Below are 25,869 nucleotides of genomic sequence, written 5' to 3' on the forward strand. Positions count from 1 at the left end.
ATGTCAAAGGTGGCGTTACTCGCATTTTTTTTGTGGGGGAGCTTGACTCATCAGAACTAGAATAAAGTTTCATGAATGAAATGCGGAATAACCGAAAAGGTAGTTGATTAAAATCAAAGCGGAAATTAAGTTGATAAAGATAAGAGCTTTGATTTGTGTGGAAGTAACTGCTTCAAAGATTATTTAAAGGCATATTTTTGAGGTATATTTAGAAGGTTTACTTTTTAGAGATGTCTGTTGGTTTGACTGAGAATCTGGTATATTTTGCACTCTATGGTATATTTTGAATGTAGTACTGTATCAATATACCAAACAAAGCTTATGGTATATTCAATATATTTTGAATGTATTAATATACCTAAAATAACCTTTGGTATATTTTTAGTATTTTTGGTATATTTTAAAATTATGCACTGTTTTACTTTTATTCAAAATTGGGAGTTGGTATCTCACAGTCGAATAGTTTTTGGTATATTTGAGTATTATTTCGGTATATTTATTTGGTATATTTCAAAATTAATACCGAACTAATTTGCTTTTATTCAAAATGGGTAGCTGATATCTGACAGTCGAATATTTTTTGGTATATTTGGTATATTTTAAAATTAATACCAAACTAATTTGCTTTTATTCAAAATAGGTAGCTGTAGCTTTCATACATGTTTGCTCTGAATTCGAGTCTATCTATATAACCAAAATTGCATTTATATACATATATCTCACTTTTTTTTTGGTAGAATTTAACGCTTGATAATAACATATGAGATGCGCGTATTAACTTTAAAAATAACTTAATTATTTTATTTATGTCTGTCGAGTGAAGCGAAACAATAAAAAATTCACTTTTCATGATTATTGCTACTGTTGTTGTTGTTGCTGTTGTTGTTGTTGAGAGACGCGACTTATTTATATGGATGGATTTGCGAGCTTGCAAAATAATTAAAGTTGCTGCTATAAAAATGCCGCTGAGCCCAACAGAATGATGATGTTTTTTAATGGGTTACCCCCGGTTGTAAAGTCGACTCGAGTGGAATCGAATCGAGTCACAGATCGCCTGACATCACAAGGACGAAAACGCGAAAGTTTCTTAACCGGCCGCCCTTGTAGACAGCGGAGAATCGTTCGCTTGCAATCGCTCGTTGTGCTCCCAAATATATGTAAAATAAGGAGAATAAAAAGTAAAAGTCTGAGACCCCACATACATATGTAGAGTGCAATGACTCATTGCGTGACTTTTGTTCTCTTTCTTTGGTTAATGCCAATAAAATATACACGCTCCTGTGCATATATCGCATATAATGCCATATATGAAGACTGCGTGTGTGTTTGTGTGTTTGCCAATGTCATTGCGGACAACGGTCAATGGCATTGTAAATCGCATTTGATAAAAAACAAATTAAAAAACCGAAAAAAGCGAAAACGAAACGAAGCAACGCATAAACATTTAGCATGCTTCTAAGTAGATTCTCAGTTTTTGTTTCGTTTTCAGCTAAAACCGGAGTAAAAAACATTGTTGAAAACTGATTTAACGACACAAACAAAAAAAAAAAAAACTTGTTTGACGTATGTGCTACTAGATCATCTTTAAATTAGTTTCACTTGTAGTAATTTAATGGCATTTTGAATTGAAATTGAATTCAACAATCAGACAATCGCTTGATCTCTGTGCGAACTGAGGCAGCATCATTAGCGACTCATCATTATTATAATTATCGTTAGCAGTAGCTGTGTAGTATTTGCATTAGGTGTATCATTATCATTATCATTATCAGAACAATTAAAACCTGCTGCTGACGTCACAAAAGGGGCAATCGAATAGTAAGTAGCAGCAAAACGCAGCGTGATGAATGAGTGAGAAGGAAAAATCAGACACACAAAATGTGCAAAGTTTATTAAAGTTCAAAGCAACGAAAAGAAAACAAACAAACAAACAATGATGTCATTTTATTGTTGTTGCGTTGATTTTCGATTTTGGGTTTTGAGTTTTCGTTTTCGTTTTTTTTTTTTTGTGGGTTTTATATTTGCTGTTGCGGCACGTTTCCAATTCAGCTAGTTGAGACTGCGAATCACGTGATAAGCGCAGCTTTAAATGTGTCAGCTGACGGCAAACAACGACTGTTAGATACTCTACAAACAGAGCAGCTTAATTATATTACAGAGAACAAAAGCTAAATACTCTACAAACAGCAAAGAAATCTTATGATAAGCGCAAACAACGAATCTTAGATACTCTCCCATAAATGTGATAGATACTCTCGCTTAAATGTTTCATCTGACAGCAGACAAAAACTGTTAAATACTCTACAACCAGCCAGCAAATTGCATGATAAGCACAGCTTTAAATAAGTGATCGTAATGCAGACAACGAATGCTAGATACTCTACAAGTAGTTGCAAATTATAATGTGTCAGAAAAAAGCTGACAGCCACTATAAGATCCTCTATAGACACTTAAGGAATCACTTGATAAGCGCAGCTTTAAATCTGTGAACGAAAATGTAGACAACGAATCTCAGATACTCTACATACAGCCAGCAAATCACATGATAAGCGCAGACAACGAATTTTCGATACTGTGCAAGAAAAGTATTTGCAAATTATAATTGATGCACAATTGAATAAGAGAGAGAGAGTGTGTGTGCAACACACAAATTGCACTTCTTGCTGCTGTTGCTGCTGCTGGCTGCTGTTATCTAAGAGCTGCACAACCCGGCGTATACGTAATTTGCAAGCGCGTGTGTTTTTACCATTGTTTTGACTGCAACTGCAACAGCAGCAACATCAAATTACACGCCAATTGCGATTGCGAGATACAAATTAATCGAATTGTGTGGATCGTGTGCTGCGGCATTGTTGTTGTTGTTGTTGTTGCTATTGTTGTTATTTGGCCCATTGCCAGTGTGGCCAGACGTCGGTGAGAAGCTGTTGCACTTTGGCATTTTAATGGCTATTTTGGTCATTCACAAAATTCCACTTACGATAATAAAAACAATAACAAATATGCAGTGATATCTTTGCCACGCCCATTTTCTGCTGCTGTCTGCCTTCTCTGTCTGCTTCTGTCTGTTCCCATTTCGGGTTCGAGAGCATTCTATTCCCATATCGAGCGAAAATTTGCTTGTGCAGCGCATTTTCATCAGCGTTTTGCTGACGTTGCATAAACACAAACAATGAATACAATTTGTGTTGAAAAATTGAAATGGCAACACACAGCAAATTCTGCTAATGTCAGCATGAAACTCAAGAACACTTTGTATAAGTTTTATATATTTGTGGGATCCTCTGCTTTTGCTTCTTCTTCTTCTTCTGCGCATTTCCCGTATTGACAACTTTTAGAGCATTTAGCTCAAGTGTTTATTTGTATTGTTTACGATTTCAGGAAGCGAACACATCATCAAATTGTTTGATTGTAGGGCGCAAAAATAAAATTGAGGAAGTCGCCACGACGTCGCTTTGTATTGCACACAAAGTTGAAGTCGGGCTAAGTCTGGAGAGTGCAGAAATAAATGTATGTATAAGTATTGAAGTATTTACACTTCTAGATATGCTTTCAATTGTCAGAACAATGCGCAGTGTTCTCTCTACTACTAAAAACAAAAACAGGCGATTAAAAAATGCGCATTTTAATCAAAAATAACAAGGGAAAAAAGAAAAATGCAAAGCTAGCACCTAAATATGATCATAAATCACAAAATGCCATTTCATTTTCTGCCCCTGACCCAATTAAAAACTCAATCATTTAGCTGCAAAAAGAGGAAATCACAAAAAAGGGCAAGAGCAACGACGTTGTTGTTGTTGTGCAGAGTACAGTTAAAGCCGCCAAGTTGGAATTGGAAACCAGTTTGGCACAACTCGCACAACGACCGACAACCGACAAAGTTGTAGGAAGCCTTAAAGTGTCTAAAATGTCGCCAACTTGGCAGGCTTCTGCCTCCACCTGGTTGCAAGCAGCAACAAACACTCATCTCTCCCCAAAAACTTGCAACAAGTTGCTAAGTTGCTCAACTGGAAGCTGGACACCGCGTAACGGGCCAAAAAGCAATGAGGTCAGGCTGCTGCAGTAGAGGAGGAGAAAATATATAAATAATATAACAAAATTGATCAACTAACGATGCGTTAGATGCTCGCTGATGTAATGCTGACTTTACACAGGAAGCATAACCTGTCTGTCTGTTGTATCCATGAGATACAGACACAAAGTGAGTGAAATTATTGAGCCTTACCCAACAAACTAGCTAACCCATTTGTCGATGGTTAGCTAAATTTAGACATCAGCTCAATTACCAAAGGCATCATGTAACCAACGAGTGAGCAAATTGATCAATTTTCGCTAAATTTATGCCAAAATTCAATTGAAAATTGACATCAATTATCAGGTGCTATAAATAGCAGCGGACAGAACAGCTCTGTGGATTTAAAAAACTAATTAGCAGGGACAGCAAACAAGACTAAAATATATATAGCATCATCTCTATATACATATTGACTTATCGATTGTCAGACTGTCACTCTATTTGTCATGTTTGCGAGACTTTTGAAGGCTTCTTTAGCTGTAATTGAAATGTAAAGTTTATGCTTGACAATAACTAAAGTCAGTTGACAACAAGAGTTTAAGGTTTTCAGCTGCTATTGAACTGAAATTTATGACGCTTCAAGGTTATGTAGCTATGAAGAAGTAATCATTGAAGTTTATGCTCCATGAAGCTGAGCTTTAACAGCTGCGCTTTAAGTGAAGGGTTTCTAATCACGTCAAGTAATCTTTTCTCATATTGTCTTACGACTCTTTTAAAGGCAGCTTAGCCAAGTGAAGCTTCGAAAGCTCAGCTTTGTGAGAGAGAGAGAGGGAGAGAGCAACGAAAGAGTTTCTTATCATGGTTACACTTAATTGTCAGTCTTTTTCTCACATCATCTGCATGTCATTATGCAACACAGAGCAAGAAAGTGTGAGTAAGCATGACACTTAATAATTTGAGTCTTTTTCTCACATCAAACACATGAAGTTTTGCCTTAATGGCTAAGAAAAGGTAAGGTATAGGATTTACATTGCTTAATCGCAATCTTTCTCATTTGCAAAGCTCTGCTTAGTTTGAAGAGCAGTAAAGTAAAAGAGTTTCTTATCACGCTATGTTTTAAGTAAAGCTTACACTTCTTAATGAAACAAAGTTTCGAAAGCTTCGCTTAGTACGAAGGGAAGAGAGATAGAGAGAGAGAGCAAAAGAGTTTCTTCTCACGCTATGGTAACTCGGAATTTTTCCCACATTATCCACCTGAAATTATGCCTTAACGCGTAAGACAGTGTTAGGTGTAAACCTGGTGTAAACACTGCATAATCTCAAACAAAGTGTCGAAAGCTACGTCTTCATATCACGCTATGCCTATGCTATTTTTAGTTATTTTTGCTCTCGTTGCATCATTAATTTCATCATCATTTCGTGGACATAATACTCACTCGGATTCTGGTAGAAAGTAATCAATGTATTTCATAACAACTTCGCGAACGGGATCTTGTTGTTTGCCCGAAATACTTGGATACATAACGAACTCCATTTTGCTGTTATTGTTGTTGTTGCTGGTTGTGTTATTGTTATTTATAATATTATTGGAGCCGGCTTCAGTTTTCATTATCAAATGAATTGGGCTACAAATGCGGGTTATGCCGTCTACCGTACTTTACCGTAATGTTTGCTCACTCTAATCGTATGATATGCACATACACACACTCACAATCGAGAATCGTATTCACATACACACTATGTAATGCGCGTCTCGTATGTTTTTGCCTCCTACTCTTTGCTCTTGCTCTTCACCACATAAATAAATGCCGTTGCAGCAGCAGCAACAGCAGCAGCAGCAATTGTTGTTTTAGCTGTTTTTGCAAAGTTAATTAGGCTTTTTTTTCTGCTCTCTACACTTGACCACTCGTCTCTGCTCTTCTCTTCACTTGTGTGCTTTGACTTTTCACAAATTCTGTGCTATTTTGTGTTAATGAGTTTCACTTTTAACTTTGTATTGTATTGTTGGGAATTTTGGTATTTTGTGTGTTTTGCAAAAGCCTCTCGCAGAGCTTTTATGTATTTTTTGCACTTTTTTTTGTCTGTTTCGGTTTTACATAAAAAAAAACAACAACAATCGTGTCGCGCACTTAGCTCTCTAGTATATTTTATGCTGGCTGCGCTGCCTTCGTGGTTGGGGAGCAAGCACAGCACACAGAAAACGTTTAACGTTGCGCTCCCAACTGCAATTCAGCAGAGTGAGATAGAGAGCGAGAGAGAGCGCAATTCAGCACTCTCTCATGCACACACACAAACACACACACTCTCTTTGGGGTCGCGCTCTTTTGCTTTGTTGCGCGCGCTCTCTCTCAGCTTTAAATGCTGAGGCTGCTGAGTGAAAATATTAAAAATGCGCGCGAGACGTTTTGTTAAAAACTTTTAATGACTTTTTAATGCGCGTCTGTATGCGTGTGTGTATTTAATTGTTTATCTGCATCTGTCGCGCTGCCGCTTTTTTATAAACAATTGCCGTTCACTGCAGCAGCTGCGACACTTTTTGTTTTTTTTTTCTCACACACACAGAAAAAATTCAAACAATTGAAAAGAAAAATAATGTGTTGCTTAAAGCGAGAACACGACGACAAAGCGCACACACACAACACAAATTTGTTATTAACGCGGGCAGCAACAAAAAAACAAACAAACAAACAACAATAGCCAAAGCCAAGCCAAATTAACTAAAATTTTATCGTGTGTGTGATTTTTTTCGTGTTTGCTGCGCCAGAGCTCCTCAGCATAACTGAATGTTCGACGTTCGCTTTTGGTTGGATTGCTGGGTTCCGTGAGAGAGCTGAACTGAACTGACTCTGCCAGCAGCAGCAACAACAACAGCAAAAGCAACAACAATAATGAAGACAACCAGGTTACAACAGCAACAGAAGCACCAGCGCAGCGCAGCAAGCGCGAGCAGCGACGACAGCTTTTGGTGGTTGCTTTTTGAAGTTGCTGCGGCTGCTGAAAGTTTATGTACAGCGCAAAGCCAAGTCTGCTGTTTGGGTGGCAAAGGGCAGCGCAGTTAACAGCGCAGTGGCAGCGGCAGCGTCAACGACAGTGAGCGCAGCTCAAAGCAAAGCTTAGAGTTCGGCGGAGCTAGCGAACAAAAGCTAATCAGCACACAACACACACACACACACACACACATATACATATATGTTAATGCATGCAGTCATTAATATGTATGTATGCTTGTCTGCTCTCACATGGCAGCCACGTTTGTGGCTCGTGCTCAAAAAACAAACAAACACGCATGTAAACAAACAAACAAGCAAACCAAACACACAAAAACAACAACAAGAACGAGTAATGCCCAAATACAAATCATTTCGGACTGCGGCCAGGTAAATTACTATCAAGAAAAAACTTCTGACAAGAACAGCTCTCTCCCAGTACAAACAGACACACAGTAAGCACAAAAGCAACATGGCTGCTTTGAAAAGCTTTTCAGCTGAATAATGCAAGCACAAGAGAACGCAACTTTTAACCGCAACAATGCTTGTCAGCAGCCCGAGAGAGAGAGAGAGCGACAGCATGACAGAGAGCGAGCGCATAAAAGAGAGCGTACCGTTTAACGGCAAAAGAACTTTTGAAATTCACTGAAGCGTCGCAGCATCAATGACAATGGGCTCTCCATCCAACCTGACAACCTGCCACGTTGTTTGTAACAAAAAAAAAACATACACATAGACATAGACATAGACTGGTGAACAGCTCAATAACCCCAGTCAAGAGCCCAGTCCACCCTAGAAGTTTTCTACACACACATACATCTGCAGTGTTGAGGGGAGGGGGGTTAAACATAACCTGCAGCCAAATCAGCTGATTGTGCAAAAGGGTTTATGCTTTGTTTGTGTACACAAGCTCCGAAAGCTTTTTTCACTCTCGTCGTCGTCGTCGACAGCTTACAGCTAGCTTACCAATACCAACAAGATTTTTGCATTCAAAAACTCACCTGCAAAGAAACAAGAAGAAGCAGAAATATTGCATTTAATAAACATAATTCAAGCACATCTCAATCACTAATAGCTAAATAGATATATAGACATAATAATCATAATAATAGCAGTATACTATGTATATTTTTTTCTTTCGACTTGTAGCTTCCGCAAAGCTCTTTAGGCATAACAATTTTCATTTTCATTTTTTTTTTGTTTCTTTTGCTTTTTCTTCTTTTGGCTTTTTACGACTTTGGCAACGCCAGCAAACAAATTTCGAAACCCCATTAAATGTAGAAAATTGTTGCCGGACACGCACGCAATAAAATACTTAACAGAGAAAATGTGCGTAACGCTTTCGATCCCCAGGAAAAAAAATAAATATACATACTATACTATAAAGTACTACTACTACTATAAAGTATTAAGATATACACATATCTTATTTTTTAGTGAGGATGGGTACGAAATTTTAACTTGAAATGGGGGCGTAATGGATTATGCTGAAATGGATTACGCTATGAAAATATGGTTTAGTGCAGTCGTAAAACAAATGTTGGCTAACTTGAGTGTAATCGACTAAAGAGCACTATAAAACACAATATTATTCAATTACACTATTTAGATTCTGTTCAATTAAGCAAACTATAGATCGTATAGTTCTGAGAATCTTTTTAATTATATATGTAGTTCTAAAAACCTTTATTTTCTATTTACAAAGTGTAAATAAAAATGGCTATAAAACAGAAATTTGTTGTTTCACAGATATTTATACAGATATGCTCACTATATAATTAAATATAATTCCCAATTACATGGTGCTAAAAAAAACTTCTAAGATTCTGTTTACAGCTCGGACATAAAAAAGCCTCTATTTAATGTTTTTGTTTTCTTATGAAGATTTTTTATAATTTAACGCTGTAATTTATTGACATAATCTCGATTTGTTTATGTATTGTGGTCAAGGGAATATTGTTATTGCTGTTGATGCTACAAATTTACAAGTAGTCGAACAATTGGCAAATTACTAACGCAAATTTGCGTGGACTTGGAACTCGCAGCGCTCTGTAAAGCTCTGTAGATACAATTGTATCTGTATATATAGCTGTGTGTCTTGTTTTTTTTTGGTGTTGACAATGCGTGTGATGATGTTATTGTTGGTGTAATTGTTGCTGGGCAAGCCCAGGTTAAGTTTGTTGGTGTTATTTTTGTGCTGTTAATGAGAGTGTGTGTTTGTTGTTGTTGTTGTTGTTTTTTATTGGCCGTTAAGAGGCGTTAAGTGTTGACTTTGATTTTTCGCACAAAACAACATTTTTGATGGGGCACGCCCCATCAATTAGCAGACACCCACACACACTCACACAAACACTTGGCTTTTTAATATCAGTTAGAAAAAAGGAAAACAAAAATTTCATTGTGCAACCGCAGTTGAAAAAGTTGTTGAATGTTGATTTCTTGTTGCTGCTGCTGCTGACAGCCATTTCCAGGCATTGTTTCGTTCGTTGTTGTTATGAAACATTAGCCACCACAACAACCAAGCAACAACAACTTGCAACAACAACATCCACATCTTTTAAACGGCAAATTATCCGATGCCGCCGCTGGCTGCCTCAGCCTCAGCCTCAAAATCGTGAGCAGCAGCAACTTTGTTACTTTCGTTTTTTGTGTTTCTTTTCTTCACTTCTATTAAATGCATTCAGCCACAAAAGTTGCATGCAATTTGATGCCAGCAACAACAGCCATTTGTTGTGGCCCATTAGGGGGGCGGCCAACAACTAGGCGTGGCATGACCTCTGGCATGCTGAAAAGCGAAAGGCAACAACAGACACCACAAACAGCAACCAGCAAACAGCAACAAACAACTTCACGTCAAGTTCATAGCAAATGTCCATTAAAAAGAGCCAATGAGAAAAAAACCTCATTTCCCAGGGGTCAAACTAAAGTCCTTACTGCTGCTGTCCTAGACACTTTTCTTGATCGATCGATTGCTCTTTAAACTCCAAAGGATACAGACAACTTTTAATTCAAGTGCTGCCAACTTTTCATACTTTATTTTAATGGAAACTTCAAAGCATTTAACTGCATTGCAAATGTAAAACAATTTAGTATTTAGTATAGTATATTTTTATACAACAATTTAGTATAAAAAACTACCATACTTAGATCTGGTAGTTTTTTATACTAATACCATACTTAGATCTGGTAGTTTTTTATACTAATACCATACTTAGATCTGGTAGTTTTTTATACTAAATTTTTGTATAAAAATCTAAGTGTGGTAGTTTTTTATACTAAATTGCTCTGGCTGACTATGTATGGTAGTTTTTTATACAAAATTGCTGAATTGCAATTAAGTATGATAGTTTTTCAATGTTGTATAACTATATAAACTAAATATGATCATTTTTTATACCAAATACTAAATATACTATGGCATAAAAACTAAGAATGGTATTATTTTATACTAAATACCAAATTGTTTTGCATAAACAAAAATAGTATAAAAACTGGAATTTTTATTAATTCTTTTTTTTACCCCAGTTATAAATTTAATTGGAAAACAAATAATGCAAAAAATTCAATCAAAAGCTTTTCAAATTCTCTTAGTAACTGCCTTTTAATGAGTTCTTTCGCCTTTCGCATGACTCAATAAGTTCAATAATGATTTGCACATTTTGCTCTTATCAGAGTTAAACAAAAAAAATGTGAAATATTTGCAAAAGAATTCTTGCAAGTTTGGAAACCGAAATTCCCTTCAATTTGGTGACGACGACGAAACTACAAATCATCACACTAACATCTGCTTTCATCTTTATGAGGCGAACATAAATCTTTCAAAGATTTTTAACTGACGTCATCGGGGAACCGAGAGGGAGAAGGGTAAATCCAAAACGTCAACAAAAATCATGAATATGTTTACTTGCCGCCTATTTGCTCTTTAATTGAGTCATAAAAAGGCAACACAGCAACCGAGTGCAAGATAAAAGCAAAATATTTGCCCACAAAAAAACGAAGGGAAAAAATTTAAGTAAAAAACGATATGCTGCATATCGTTTTACTTGGCTCACTTCTTTATTTTTTGGGCACTGACGTCACGTGAACGAGCGGCAAATGCAGCATAAGATAATCAAATAAGAAACTAAGAAAGTGGTGAACTAATAGCGAAGATTTAATACTCTTTTAGAGTGAATTACAACTTAAAGATGTGAGATGAAAACTATGCAACTTAAAATAATTTTTATAGGAAACTTCTCTTTTCTAAATGCAAATGTGTCACTGTTGTAAAAGCCATTTAATGGTAAAATATATAGATTATTATTACATATGAAGAAAGATATTTAAGTAAACATACGGAAAAACATTTCATGATGAGAAAGAACAAAGTTGCCATCAATTATTTGTTAAGAGTACAAAAGACAATCTTATTTTGGTATTTTATAACGAATATGTTATACAGTCAATCTAATTTCGGTATTTTTAACCAATATGTTCTGTACTACATTTAATTTCGGTATTTTTTAAATCAATTATCTTTTTATATTCAATCTAACTTGGATATTTTTAACCCATATGTTTTAACTTCAATCGAATTTTGGTATTTTTTAACTAATATGTTCTAAACGTAACCTAATTTTGGTATATTATAACGAATTTGTTATATACTCAATCTAATTTTGGTATTTTATAACCCATATGTTCTATACGAAATTTGATGTGTTATTTTTTAAACAATGATCTTTTTATATTCAATCAATTTGGATATTTTTTAACCAATATGTTTTATGCTCAATCGAATTTTTGTATTTTTTAACTAATATGTTTATACTTAAACTAATTTTGGTATTATTTAAGGTATATGTTTTATACTAAGTCTAATTTTGATATTTTATAATTAATTGCCTCCTTCATATTCAATCTAATTATGGTATTTTTTAACCAATATGTTGTATAATTTACCTAGTTTTGGTTTTTTGTAACGAGTATGTATATACTGATTCTAATTTTGGAATTTTATAACCAATATGTTTTATACTGAATATGTATTTCGTTTGGACTACTTCAAGATTTTATTGCATAGAATATATGAAAAGTTAATGACTATATTCTCCACATCTCGCCAATCAATTAACTAATTCTGTGACTGCTAGAATCAAATTGAATTGAGTTGAAAAGAATTAACCTTGATCCATATTTATTTAATATATTTACTCCTGCTACAAATGGAGCTATATTCAATATCAATTTCAAGGCGTTGCAAGCTGCACAACAAAGCGGTTATGCCCGTTGATTATGTACAAAGAAAAACCCTGAACCGTGTTCAATGTCAGAGACTCGAAAGCACACACACACACACACACACACACTTAACTTAGCCATGAGTCAATGCAACTAACTGGCTGCCCACGTAGCTGCTGCCCCCTCCCCCGTCGCGTTTCAAACACCCTCTAGCCATGAAATTGATTGAAGTTGACTCAGTTTTCAGTGTCATAATGAGTAATTACAGCGTGGTGCGATGCGATGCGATTTACTTAGCACAATGAGCTGCCAATATATGACATCATAGCTAAAAAAAAGACGAAGACAAAGTCGATGAAAGAGAGACGGCCTAGCGTCTCAACTATCCTCATCAATCGTTATCAAGCCTTAATGATTGTTATCATCATCAGCTGTGAGTTGCGAGGCGTTTTAGCAATATTAAAGTGATAACTTTGCTTTTGCTTTTGCTTTTTCTTTGTGTATGTGCGTCGTAAAGTAATCGCAAATTGTTGGTCAAGGCACGTAATGAACTCTTCCCTCTCTCTCACACTCTTCTTTGCTCTCCTCTGACTTCCTTGCTTGAGTGAGCTGCTATCAGCCGCCTTTCACGTGCCAGACAAGCCGGTTGACCCCCTGCCACGCCCTCAACAACAAATGCAATATACATATGTATGGAAAAATGCAATATGCAAATGCACGAACGTGTTTGTCTAAGCGAATCAATCGCTAATCGCCAACAACACTTTTCCCAGTCTGATATGAATAGGAATACGAATATGAATATGAATGCGAATACAAATGTGAATACGAATACGAGAGTGCGCATTCAATCAGCTCAGCTGATTTGTGATCTATGGCAACTTAAAAGCTTAGCTTCCCAGACAACTTTATGAAATTTTACAGAGATCAAACTGAGATATTAACGAGTCTTTTACGTCGTGTTCTTTGGGTTCCGCATGGCTTCAAGGGGTTAAAGTCTAGACTTTGTTTGCATATTCACTTGTTTGTATAACATATTAACGCGTGATTTGATGATTATGGTAATTCAACAACTTCAAGACATTTACAAGAAATATTAAGTCCATAATTTAATATAGATTCTGGAATAACCGACTGGAGCAAGAATTCAATAAAATCTTATTATGTTTAAGAAAAAGTTGTCTCGTAGAAAGAAGATTTTCTTTCTTAACATAATTACTTGAGTCGAACACTTATTAACTTGTGAGTTATTAAAAAAATCTTTTTAATTTATTTAATCAAAGAAATTTGGAATAATATGTGTCTAAAGAATTCTTGCTGAGATTCTCATTAGATTTCTTTCCATTCTACTACACTTCATTGTAAACATAATCACTTTAATTTAAGACTTAATGTAAGTCTCCTTAACGTTATAATAGGAAATTCTAAATTTAATTTAGAAAAGTCTTAAGAACAAAAAGGCTTAAAGAGAAATCTCTTCCTTAAAAGAGAAATCTCTAGCTGTAATTCCAAACCAATTAGATTATAAAACAAACTTTACGTTGAGACTCGATGTGTGATGATTAAACAATCCTAAGGAACCTTAACGTAGTAATAAGAATTTCAAAGAATTACCAAAGAGGTAATATGATATGATTCATTAATCTTAAGAAACATTTACGTTTTATTAATAATGTCTCAATTGAATATAGAAAAGTCTTAAGACCAAAAACGCTTAAAGTGAAATCTCTTCCTTAAAAGAGAAATCTCAAGTTGTAATTCCAAACAAATTTGATTAAAAAACAAACTTCACACTGAGACTTGACGTGTGATAATTAAGTATTGCTCAGGAACCTTAACGTAATAATAAGAATTTCTCAATTGAATATAGAAAAGTCTTAAGACCAAAAAGAGTTTAATCAGCATTCCTTAAAAGTGAAATCTCCAGCTTCAATTCCCAACCAATCAAATTATAAAACTTCTCCTTACAAACGCGCTTAGCTCATTCCATTCCAGTATTACATAATAGAATTACAACAAGCAGGAATAACTTTTATTACATTTTTCTCTGTGTTTTAAAAAAAAACAAAATAAAAATAATCTACAACACTGCACAGCGGTTGATTAATTACCTAACATGCTTGATACCGTCTGCTTGCTAACGATTAACTAAATTTATAAAATGATTTCATCTTTTTAAATACGGATGCTGCGGAGTGGGGAATTAATATTGTGCGGGTGTTTTTTTGCTGAAGCCATCTCTCTAATTAAAAGCCGAGTTATTAACATCTATTTATTTCAGCAATCCAATGTGGGGGAAAAACAATGGAACTCATTGCAAAACGAACACGATACGTGTCGCGCCTAACAAAAGATTTCAATTATTGTTAAGACATTTTTACTTAACAACAACAAACGAAAAAATAATAACAGAGGCAAAAAGCAGCATCTTTTGTTCACTAAATACTCTGTTCGTTTCGCTGGGTGACAACAACAGCAACAACACTGATTGAACAACAACAAAAACAACAACAGCAATAATCAGTTGTTCGTTTGTGGGGGTGAGAGCTGTGTCCATGTTTGTGCATTAACCTTGACATTTGTTCAATGTCAAACTGTGATAAATTAACCAAAAAAAATGCAGAAACAAAAAAGAGGAAAGAAATGTAGACAGTTCGACTGAGAGATACCCATTAAAGTTCTCGTATAGATTGAACAATGAAAATATAATTGGTTTACTTTATTAAATAGCATTGCTTTGATTCTTTCTTTCCTTTTCTACTTTTTGCTTTTTCATGTACATCACAAAAAGGTTTAAATAAGCTCGTCAAAGAGCTGCGCAAAAATACTATTTTTTCTGCAATGAATATAACAGAATGTACTAAAAAATACCACACACCTTATGCTTCCATTAATACGAAACGTATTTAAGTTTACTTTCTTACAGGGTACACAAAAAATTGCCTCCATCTTTGTTTTTTTTTTGCATACAATTTCAAATTCACTTTTTTTTCGAAGCTATTCAATAATTTTATACTTTATGCGCAGTACGTAGAAATCTAAATCTTTCACACACTCTGAAGATAAATGAACGAAAATCAATAAATTCACGCTTAATATAAACAACGCGTTTTTGCTTTTGGCGCGAAATAAACAAAAACAACTAAAATCCTAAAAACAAAAGGTGTTTTTGTGCAAATCAAGAGAACAAACCAGCTAGCTAGGCATAAATCATAAATCGAGCACAATAATAAAAAAAAAATTTTGTGCTGCTGCCCAAAATGGCATTGGAAATGGAAATGTGGCGCCATCTGTTGTAATAGTCGTAATTATGCCCATAATTGTATTTTTTTTGGGGCCAAACAACCATCGCCAGGGAGCCGCAAAACAGACAAACAGCTGCCCATTCCTAGTGGGGCCATGTGGCCGATTAATGCGAATAACACACACACAAACACACACACGTAGCACATATGTGGTTGCCCATTAAAAAGGTCAATATATACATATATATATGTGTGAGTTGAAGAAGGAGTTCGGTATAAAAGATACCCTATTGTATCAAATGATATATGGGAAAAGTCTGAGAAGTAAAGGAAACAAGCAATTCTTTATAGGAAAGAATCAGTAGAAATGAAATAAGAAGCAATAATGATGTAATCCATGAATAATCAATGTTATATTCACGGATTACATGCTTATGTGGATAATGAGAAGAAGACTCTATGAAATATGAGAGATCTAGCACAGAATTGGAATGCTATAACAAATATACCTAAAATGAAGTAAACCATTCCAATTTAAATCAATTTACAACTCACTTGTAATACTTAACTCTAACTTCGATTCCTTCAAAAGAACAATGCTAGCTTGAAATAAATTTTCAATATACATTCTGTAAATTTGAAAGAAAGTCTAGTATAATAACCGGGGAGTCTGAATATATACTATATTAAAATATACTAAAATACTGAATATTCGTCAAATTTTAGTTAAAATTAGCGAGTCTGAAAATATACTATACAAAATATACTGAAGTACTAAATATTCTGTAAATTTTGATTAAAGCCTAGTATAATAAGTTGTGAGTTAGAAAATATACCATACAAAATATACTGAAATACTAAATATTCCATACATGTTGATAAAAGTCCAATATAAAAAGTGGGAGCTTGAAAATATACTATACAAAATATATTAACATACTCAAAATTCTAAGCTTTCCTATTTAAATTTTTTTCCTCTTAAAACCAAGAAATTTATTTCTGCCTTAATAAAAGTCTAACCCTTTAAGAAGACCAAGAGTTTAAGCAAACATCCCCAACATTTAACTACCCATAACATCTAAACTCAAACTCCCTTCACCCTTACCCCTCAACAGGGTATGCAAAAGTCTGGCTGACACATTTGCACATCCTGTGCAAAACAAGTGAAAATAATGAGACATAAATTTGCGCCGCTTGATGCTAGATGCTAATTAATTACGACGCGTCGGCTACACACAAAAGGCGTCTCCAGCTTTTTTTTTTTTGGCCAAGTTAATTCCGACATAAACAAACAAATAACATTTTTAAATGTTGTTGTACAACATTTTGCAGACTCGACAAATGTTACGTTTTAATTTGTTTGCTTAGAGCGTTCAGCATAGATCAACAAAAAAAAAGGCAAAAATGGTTAATAAATAACAAAAAATAGCTAACAAAAAAAAAAGAAGAAAAACATTTTGCAGGCCTACGGAAAATACAAACATCTGTGGTCTTTATATAGCTATGAATACATAGATAAATATCTATATAAATACAGAGAGCGTTTAACTAGTACACACATGCAAATTGAATTGACCATGAAAAATGTTTTTGCCAGCTGCGTCTCTCAGGTGTGTGCTAAAACAAAATAAATGTGCTTATAAACACACGTTTTTGTTTTGTTTTCCCTTCTCCAAAAACTGAATCGTATATTAAAACACTATAATAAATAGTTAAATCACTTTATCTTAAGCTAAGACATGTGAAGACTTTTGGCATTTAATGTGCTAAGATAATAGTTGGGTATTATCAAAAAACTAATAACTAACTTGCTGACAGATTAAAACATATAAACAAGTTGTTTACATTTAAAGAAAACTTGTTTTAATACTGCCCTAGATAAACTCCAGCTATATTTAGCAACATATTAAAAGATTTTTTCATATATCTCAAGCGGAGATAACAAAGATAAAAACGTAATTGATTTAACAATGAAAATAGTTTATAGTTTAGTTTGTAATATTCAATTTAAGCTTTGATTCTTTCTTTCCCATTTTCACTCCTTTATTTGTATAGATTCAAATAAGCTTGCCAGAAACGTGGGAATAAAATACTATTTTGTCTACAACGAGTAGTCAAAATTATCCTAAAAAATACTATATTATTTCATTTATATCAAACGTATTTCTTCCTAAAACTACCTCGAATTAAAACATATAAACAAGTTGTTTACATTTGAAGAAAACTTGTTTTAATACTGCCCTCGATAAACTTCTGCTATATTTAGCAACATATTAAAAGATCTTTTCATATATTAATATCTCAAGATAAACAATGGAATATATCTTATTTAACAATGAAAGTATAATTAGTTTATAATATTCAATTTATGTTTTGATTCTTTCCTTCGTTTTTACACTCTTGAATTTGTATAGATTCTAATTAACTTGCTAAAACACGTGGGTATAAAATTCTTTACTTCTATAATAAGTAGTTCAAAATATATCCTAAAAAATATCATATTCAATGTTCCTCCATTTATACTAAACGTGTTTCAGACTAAGTTCTATTCAATGCTGTCAAATTACAAAAAACTAATAACTACCTCGAGTTAACAATATATTAACAATACATATTAACAAGTTGTTTATATTTAAAGACAATCTTGTTTTAATACTGCCCTAGATAAACTCCAGCTATATTTAGAAACATATTAAAGATCTTTTCATATATTAATATCTCAAGTGGAGATAATAAAGATAAACAATGGAATATATCTTATTTAACAATGAAAGAATAATTCGTTTATAATATTCAATTTATGTTTTGACACTCTTGAATTTGTATAGATTCTAATAAATTTGCTAAACACGTGGATATAAACTACTTTACTTCTATAATGAGTAGTTAAAAATATAACCTAAAAAATACCATATTCAATATTCCTCCATTTATATTAAACGTGTTTCATCCTAAGTTCTTTTCAATGCAAAAAATGTATACCTTACTTACATTTAAAGAAAATCTTGTGTTAACACTGCCCTAGATAAACTTCTGCTATATTTAGCAACATATTAAATGTTTCACATATTAATATCTCAAGAGAACAAAGACGAAGAGATAACACAGATATACAATGGAATAGTACGTATCTAATCTACCAGAAAGCGTGGGCAGATACTCTCAAGTGGTTTGTTGATAAGCCAGAGAGTGAAGATAGATTGGATACAGAAAGGACGTTGACTCATTTGCAGACCTTTTGAAGGTCGAATCTGCGATTAACTAACCCTTCGATTAAAAATAAAAGTAATCGATAGCATATTAATAAACGACGTTGATGAGCTCGAGCTTCGAGTGAAACGAACATGTGTTTGCGTTTTCACGCTGCTTTTCCGTTTCAACGCACACTATTCAGAGTCGTTGGATGTAGATTTGACAGAGAGTCCGAAGGCAGCGCAGCTCAAGTGAAAAGCCTGCGTTGTGCACGAAAAGGTCAAAGGTCGTTCGGCCCCCTTTTTTTTCTCTGTGTGTGTCGTGCATTTACCTTTTGCTCTCCAAACAAGACGTTGACTCGAAATGAGAAAAACGCTGCTGCCCAATGCTTCTATTGTTGTAAATTCTAGTTTGTTGTTTTGTTGTTGTTCAAAGTTCTGTCTTAGATTGGCAAAAGGTAATCAGCGTGGAGAGGCGACGTCGGCTTCGTCGCCAACTGGAGTTCTCCAGTTCAAGGCGGTTCATTGATAAAAGCGAACAAATAAAAACACTCAGACAACCTGGCAACGTCTGTGAAGCGGCTCGGAGGTTGCCTAATTACCTCGCATTGTTAGTGTGCATTTAGACTGCAAGGGAGTTAGAAGAGTGGAGGGAGAGAGAGAGAGAGAGAGAGAGAGAGAGAGAGAGAGAGAGAGAGAGAGAGAGAGGGAGAGAGAGAGCAGCGAAGTGGGAGTAAAGTGTGTTGGCGCTAAGCTATAGCAAAAGTTTTGTTATTCTCAAGTTGCGTGCCAGATAATAAATAAAGATGTTGCTGGCGTTGCCAGACTGCAAAAAGCGAGCAATGTTACGACAACAACAAAATGGAAGACACGTGCATTTAATGGGCAAATGTGCACATGAATTACAGCGACTTTGATTATCATAGTAATCCACATAGTTGGCAGCGTAAAAATACTAAAAATATATCAAAAATGTGATAACATTTAATATATATCATAATAATCGCCACAGTTCAACAGTGATATATATGATTTCAATTCTTGAAAAATACCAAAAAATATACCAACAAATTTAGTATTCAATAGCAGAATAAATCTTTTATTTAAAGGTGACTATATTTATCTTAGGAATCACAACAATTAGGCATCGTCAATTATTAAAAAAATACCAAAAATATACTGAGTAAATAATAGTATTTAATATATACTGCCAGATGAAATTTTTAATGCAAAATTGTGATTTTTTTTAATACTTTTTAAAATTGTTTCTCTTTCTTTTCGGTTGTTTTCAAATTTGTTTTAGTAAAAAAGCTTCAATGCTTCTCTTTATAAGAGATTCTATATTCACATCTCACTAAATATGAATATTTTTCGGTAATAAATTTATTGACAAAAAAACAATCCTATATCATATTTCATACATTGTTTTTTTCTTGAAATTTAAGTGTCGAAATGACCAAATGAAATATGTATATAAGAAGTTCACCTATTTTAATAAGTTGAACTTTAAAAAAATACTTTTTAAATAAAGTATACTAAATAATTCGAAATGCTATAAAGTAACTTTTTCATTTAAGAAATTCCTGCAAAATTCCTTAAAAAAGCTAATTAACATTTAATTAGCTTGCTGTAAAAGAGAGATAAGAATCTATAAAGCTAATCAGTTGAGCACTTCATAGTACACATTCAACACAAATATGTAGAAGAGGGAACCTTCTACCCATAACTGATAAGTCGAAAGAGGTAAACACTTGTCATTATCACGTTCGCCAAAAGCCTAATGAGGAATTTTTTAACAATCTATACGAAAGCGAAGCGACGTTAGTTATAATATCCAATAATAATTGCCACAGCACACAACTCGAATGCATTTGTGAATATATTCGTCATTTTTTTATAGCTCTCAGTGCAATTCCAATGTGGCAGCGATAAGCTAAATAAACCAATGTTAAAGGGGAAGAGAGGGAGAAGAGGGGGAGGAGGGAGGCACATGTGCGCGCGTGGCTTCTAAAACAAATAAAGGCCACCCACAAGCAAAGATTGCTCAAAAGGGGGCTGGGCGACAGATTGCAGTTCAACTATAAAAATGCAAAGCGATTGTTGATTTGTTTTTTTTGCAGTTTTCTTTTTGCATTTTTTCGCTGTTAATTGATTTTTCAGCGAGTTTTCTTGAAAGGTTTTGCGAGCTTTAAAATTTGCATCTTTTGCACATTTCTATAAAACGAGTCGCGGCGTTTGCATAATAAACGAATTAATTATGCAAATTGCAAAATGCTTTGGAAAAATGCATTTTGTAATCCAACAAAACAACAATTGCAACAGGTTTGCATTTAAGTTTTTTCTCTGTTTTTTTGGGGTCACGACGCTGACAAAATTATGATCAAAGTTCTGTTTGATATTTAGCTCTGACACAAACAAATTTCCATATTCATAAAACGAGAACTAATTAGCTTGAGACGGACGCAAAGGTGAAATTCCTCCCACTTGACATTTGTGATATTTTCACAGTCTAACGAGAAGATGTGAAAAACTTGCCAAGACATCAATATCAAGGTTGAATCTTATTTGTTTTTCTTACACGTGTAGCGTTAAAGTATTTTGAAAGAAATTGTCTATGCATAAATGAATGTCAATCAACCCCAAGAAAAGCACTTAAAATAAGTAAAGAAATCATTTTTCGAAAATGTTCAATAAAATATCATCATTAATGTGAAAAAAACCATTTATAAAACTGACTACGATATTTTTTAAAATATCATCATAATGAAAACTATTTATAAAACTGACTGACTACAATCTTCATTAATTTGGAAACTGTTAATAAAACGGAGTAACTACGATCTTCACTAAAATATCATCATCATAGTTTCCATAACTATTTATAAAAAGTGAAAAACTATTTGAAAAACTGAGTGACTTCGATCTTCATTAAAATATCATCGTTATGGGAACTACTTATAAAATTGAGAGACTACGATCTTCATTAATTTGTAAACTATTTATAAAACTGAGTAACTACGATCTTCATAAAAATATCATCATTAATGTGAAAAACTCTTTATAAGACTGACTACGATCTTCTATGAAACTACTTATAAAACTAAGTAACTGCGATCTTCATTAATTTGACAACTATTTAAAAATCTATGATCTTCATTTATATATTATCATTAGTGTGAAAAAATATTTATAAAACTGACTACGATCGTCTTTAAAAGATCATTATTATGAAAACCTTTTATAAAACAGAGTAACTACGATCTTTTTTAATTTGAAATCTATTTATAAAACTGAGTAACTACGATCTTCATTAAAATATCATCATTAAGAAACCCATTTATAAAACTGAGTAACTACGATCTTCATAAAAATATCATCATTATGGGAACTATTTATAAAAGTGTGACTTAAAAATCATCATCAACTCAATTTTGAAACTCTAAATATATATCTTGAAAAAAGTTTCGCCGCCGATCATTAATCATTTATCGTACTTACTCTTCGGTGCTGAACATTCGCACCATGTGACGCTGTAAATATTGTGGCACACTTTGGGGCGAGGCCGGTGGGGTTTGGTAGGGATTCATTAGGGTCTCGTCTTCGTCGAAGTAGCCCGAAGAGGTGGATGAAGAGGTGCGCGGATACTTTAACATGATTGCGAGTTGTTTGTGTCGACAACAATAACGATAATACTAATAATAGTAAAGTAACAACAACAACAACAATAACAACTCTATTCACAGTTGAGCAAAACTTTTTGTTTGGGGTGTGTATTTTATTTTCTTTTTGTTTTGTTGCTTTTGGTTTATTTTTGGCACAATTACGCGTCTAAGACGATTTTTGCTTTAGCTTTGTATAGTATATTTTTTTTCTTTCTTTATGATTTGTTTGTGTTTTTGTCTGGAGTTGAGTTTTGCATTTGTTTCACTCTTTGAGTAGTTTTATTTTTGTTTGCTGTTTGTGGTTTTTTCTTCTTGCAAATTCACAGTCAGAAATGATGGCTATTTTTTTTTTGTGTGTTAGTGTTACTGCCACGCCCTAATTAACTGTTATATAAAGACAATGTTTAATTATTATTCAATCAGCACAAAACGAAATAAAAAACGCTGCGAATTTACGCCGCACGAGTACGAAATGTATCTGAATGTAAAATGTATCTGAGCAAATGTGTCCAAAACGAATGCGAAACATGCACTTGAACGAATCGAAAAAACGGCAACGACAACACGACTCGCAGCGTTGTGTATTGAGCAATTGTGAATTGTATTCCACTTTTATTTTATGTTTTTTTTTATAAATAAATTAAATTATTGTAAAGAGAGCGAAGCTCACTGGAATCGCGCGTTGTTAATCGTCGTGCCAAATGGCAACAACTAATATTTTCATATATATTTAGCATTATTTTTATAGAGGAATATCCAATTCAAAGAGAGACGGAGAGAGAGCGCAAGATCGAGAGAGTGACCGCATCTATTTGCAATTAATCAAGCGCTAAACACGTTGACTAAAAATAAATATTAACAAATTAATTCGAGATGCAAAAGATACACAGCAACCACAGCGAGATACAAAAATTGTTTGCGACTCTTTGCTAATTGAGGCATATTTTTAACTTGTTTTTTAACTCATAGATTATTGCTTTCTTTTCAGAACTCATTAAATATTGCAATTGCTGTGAATACTCCGCTGAATGAACACAACACTCACAAATCAACAATAAATAAATGGAGAATAACAAGCGAGGCGAAACTTGAAAATGATTTTAAACCACAATTCGTTGCGTTTTCATTTTGCTGTTCGTTTCGTTCGTTCGGTTTGTTTTTTTCTTGTTGCTATTTTTAGCCTATATTTAAATATTTTTTGTAGTTCGTCGTGTGTGTGTGTTGCGTTGAGTTACGTTACGTTTGTGTCCAGATACATAGATACACAACAGTAGCAGATACAAATACGAGATAGAGATAAAGATACAAAGAGATAGCGATTTTAGTTTCGTTTCGTTTCGAATATGCGCAACGTGGCGCCGCAAAGTACAAATATCAAACTAAGAACCAATCTCTCAACTCAAGACAAGACAAGACAGTAACAAGGTCAGGGCGGCGCACAACAACTGAAACAACAACAACAACAATTAACACACACGTCATCGTTCGTCGGCCACTCGAAAGATACAAAAAAACGAAACACGACGGATTGAGAGCTACTCTTCAGTTTTTTTTCAGCTGTTTGTCTGCCTTCTCTAGATCTGTATCTGCGCGTACATTCAACTTAAATTATAGCAAATTGTTTAAACAAATAGCGGAACAACAATTTTTTTTCTTCGTTTCAATATTTCGTTACTTTTTTCGTTGCTTCTCTCGCGTCTCGCGCCGGCGACAAGTTTTTGTTTACTGAATTCGAACCGAAAACTGATTTTTACAAAATGCGGCGCACAAAATCCAAAAACGTCTGCGACGTCAACGACGCTGGCAGCGCTGCTCTCTAGCCTCTGCCCCGCTGCTGCTGTTGAGTTAGTCGAGCAATAAAATAATTTTTGAAAAATACACGAAAAATGTGTCGTTTTTAGGCTTTTAGTTAAGACACGAACACGGCGGCAAATAGCCAAAAAGCGACAAATTAAGAGCAAAAATTATCGATAAGCCGCAAGCAGCGACTGCGACCGCGACGTCGATAGCGACTGCGACGTCGACGAACGATAACGAGAAAAGCCTCGTCGTAGTCGCTGTGACTACAACACAAAGCTGATTAGAGAAACGAGGCGAGACGAAAGGGGAGAAGAGTACTGCAAACTAAGCCTAAAGCAAATACTTTTTTCTTATCGCACTTTGCGATCCAATTGCGATATGATAATTACCATTTTTATACTTCTACTGGATAATATTATTGTCTGTTCGTCTCTGTCTGCTGATTGAAAAGCAATCATCATCAATTATGACAGCAATTTGAGCAAAATCAAACTGCGGCACATCTTCAATTAGAGAAGAGAGACGTAGAAGAGACTTCCCACCAACAACCCATTGACCTTTTAACTGTGTTGACAGCGCATCACATTTATATCTTATCAGCTTTTAACGGCTGTTATTAAACGTATGCGAATGAATATATAACACTTACACTTATTGCCTCATTTTATACACATCAACAGCAGCAGCAACTCGACTGATTTTTAATGAAATTTTCAATATTGAATATGCCAAAATATGCGAAAAGAATTTGTTGAAGCGTTTGCTTAAATCACAAAAATTCACTTCTCAAAGAAAAATGATTAGAAATATAATTTAGTGCTGTTTTGTGTATCACTAGTTAATACTTTATGAACACATAAATCGAATGAAAAACAAAATTGGTTTTCTCTAGAGCATTTCTCTTCGTTAAGTCTTAACTACTGAGAGCTGCCTGGAGTTAATAATTTATCATTGTTTAATCCAAACCTTTTTTATACCAGAAAGAAATCAATTCAATCCTTAATCAGTTAAACTAGACAAATGAAGAAATTTTCATTTAATCCTCTATTAATTGTATTATTTATTTACATGTTAATTATTATACAAAATAATATAATAACTAAAAGAAGGGAGCAACTAAGGCCATCGACTCTAATTCTCTACTAAGCTTACGCTAGCTGCCTGAAAAGTAAAATATACCGAAAAAATAACCTAAAAAATACTACAAATATGCTAAAGACTATATTCGGTATATCAATATACAACATTCAAAATTCAAAGTGCAAAATATACCATATATACGCTAGCTGCCCTGAAAAGTAAAATATACCGAAAAAACAACGTCAAAAATACTAAACATATGCTAAAGACTATATTCGGTATATCAATATACAACATTCAAAATTCAAAGTGCAAAATATACCAGATTGTCAGCTAAACCAAATGATAAAACGAATGTCCTAAACAAACGAATTTCTTTCTTTTTGATCGCAACCAAAATTTAAGAAAACATATAAACCATAGTTCCAAATATTGTGTTTTTAACGAAATCGGTAGAATGATTAAAAATGCAATTAAAATTAACCAACTAGCTGTTGCTAACTGCACAGGAAAAGTTGAAGTGTCTTCTAATTTTATCAATTTGTAAGCACTACAAACTAAGTTGTTTTATTGAAAAGCGAAGCGTGTGCCTGATTACAAGTCAGTAAAAACACAGCAACAAAATGACAAAGACGTCATTTGAAAATGTTGCAATAAAATCGAATCGCTTAT

At 34.0% G+C, this 25,869-nt stretch overlaps 1 protein-coding gene and 1 long non-coding RNA gene across 5 annotated transcripts in view; one reads left to right on the forward strand and one right to left on the reverse strand.

The window, feature by feature from the left end:
• The window catches only part of LOC117563622 (protein bunched, class 2/F/G isoform), a 133,175-nt gene that overhangs the window by 28,786 nt on the left and 78,520 nt on the right, over nt 1-25,869 (reverse strand). The gene's annotated exons all lie outside the window — the stretch shown is intronic.
• LOC117563629 (uncharacterized) overlaps nt 1-25,869 on the forward strand; it is a 153,493-nt gene that overhangs the window by 3,661 nt on the left and 123,963 nt on the right. The gene's annotated exons all lie outside the window — the stretch shown is intronic.

This window comes from Drosophila albomicans, chromosome 2L, assembly GCF_009650485.2.
Source record: "Drosophila albomicans strain 15112-1751.03 chromosome 2L, ASM965048v2, whole genome shotgun sequence".
NCBI lineage: Eukaryota > Metazoa > Arthropoda > Insecta > Diptera > Drosophilidae > Drosophila > Drosophila albomicans.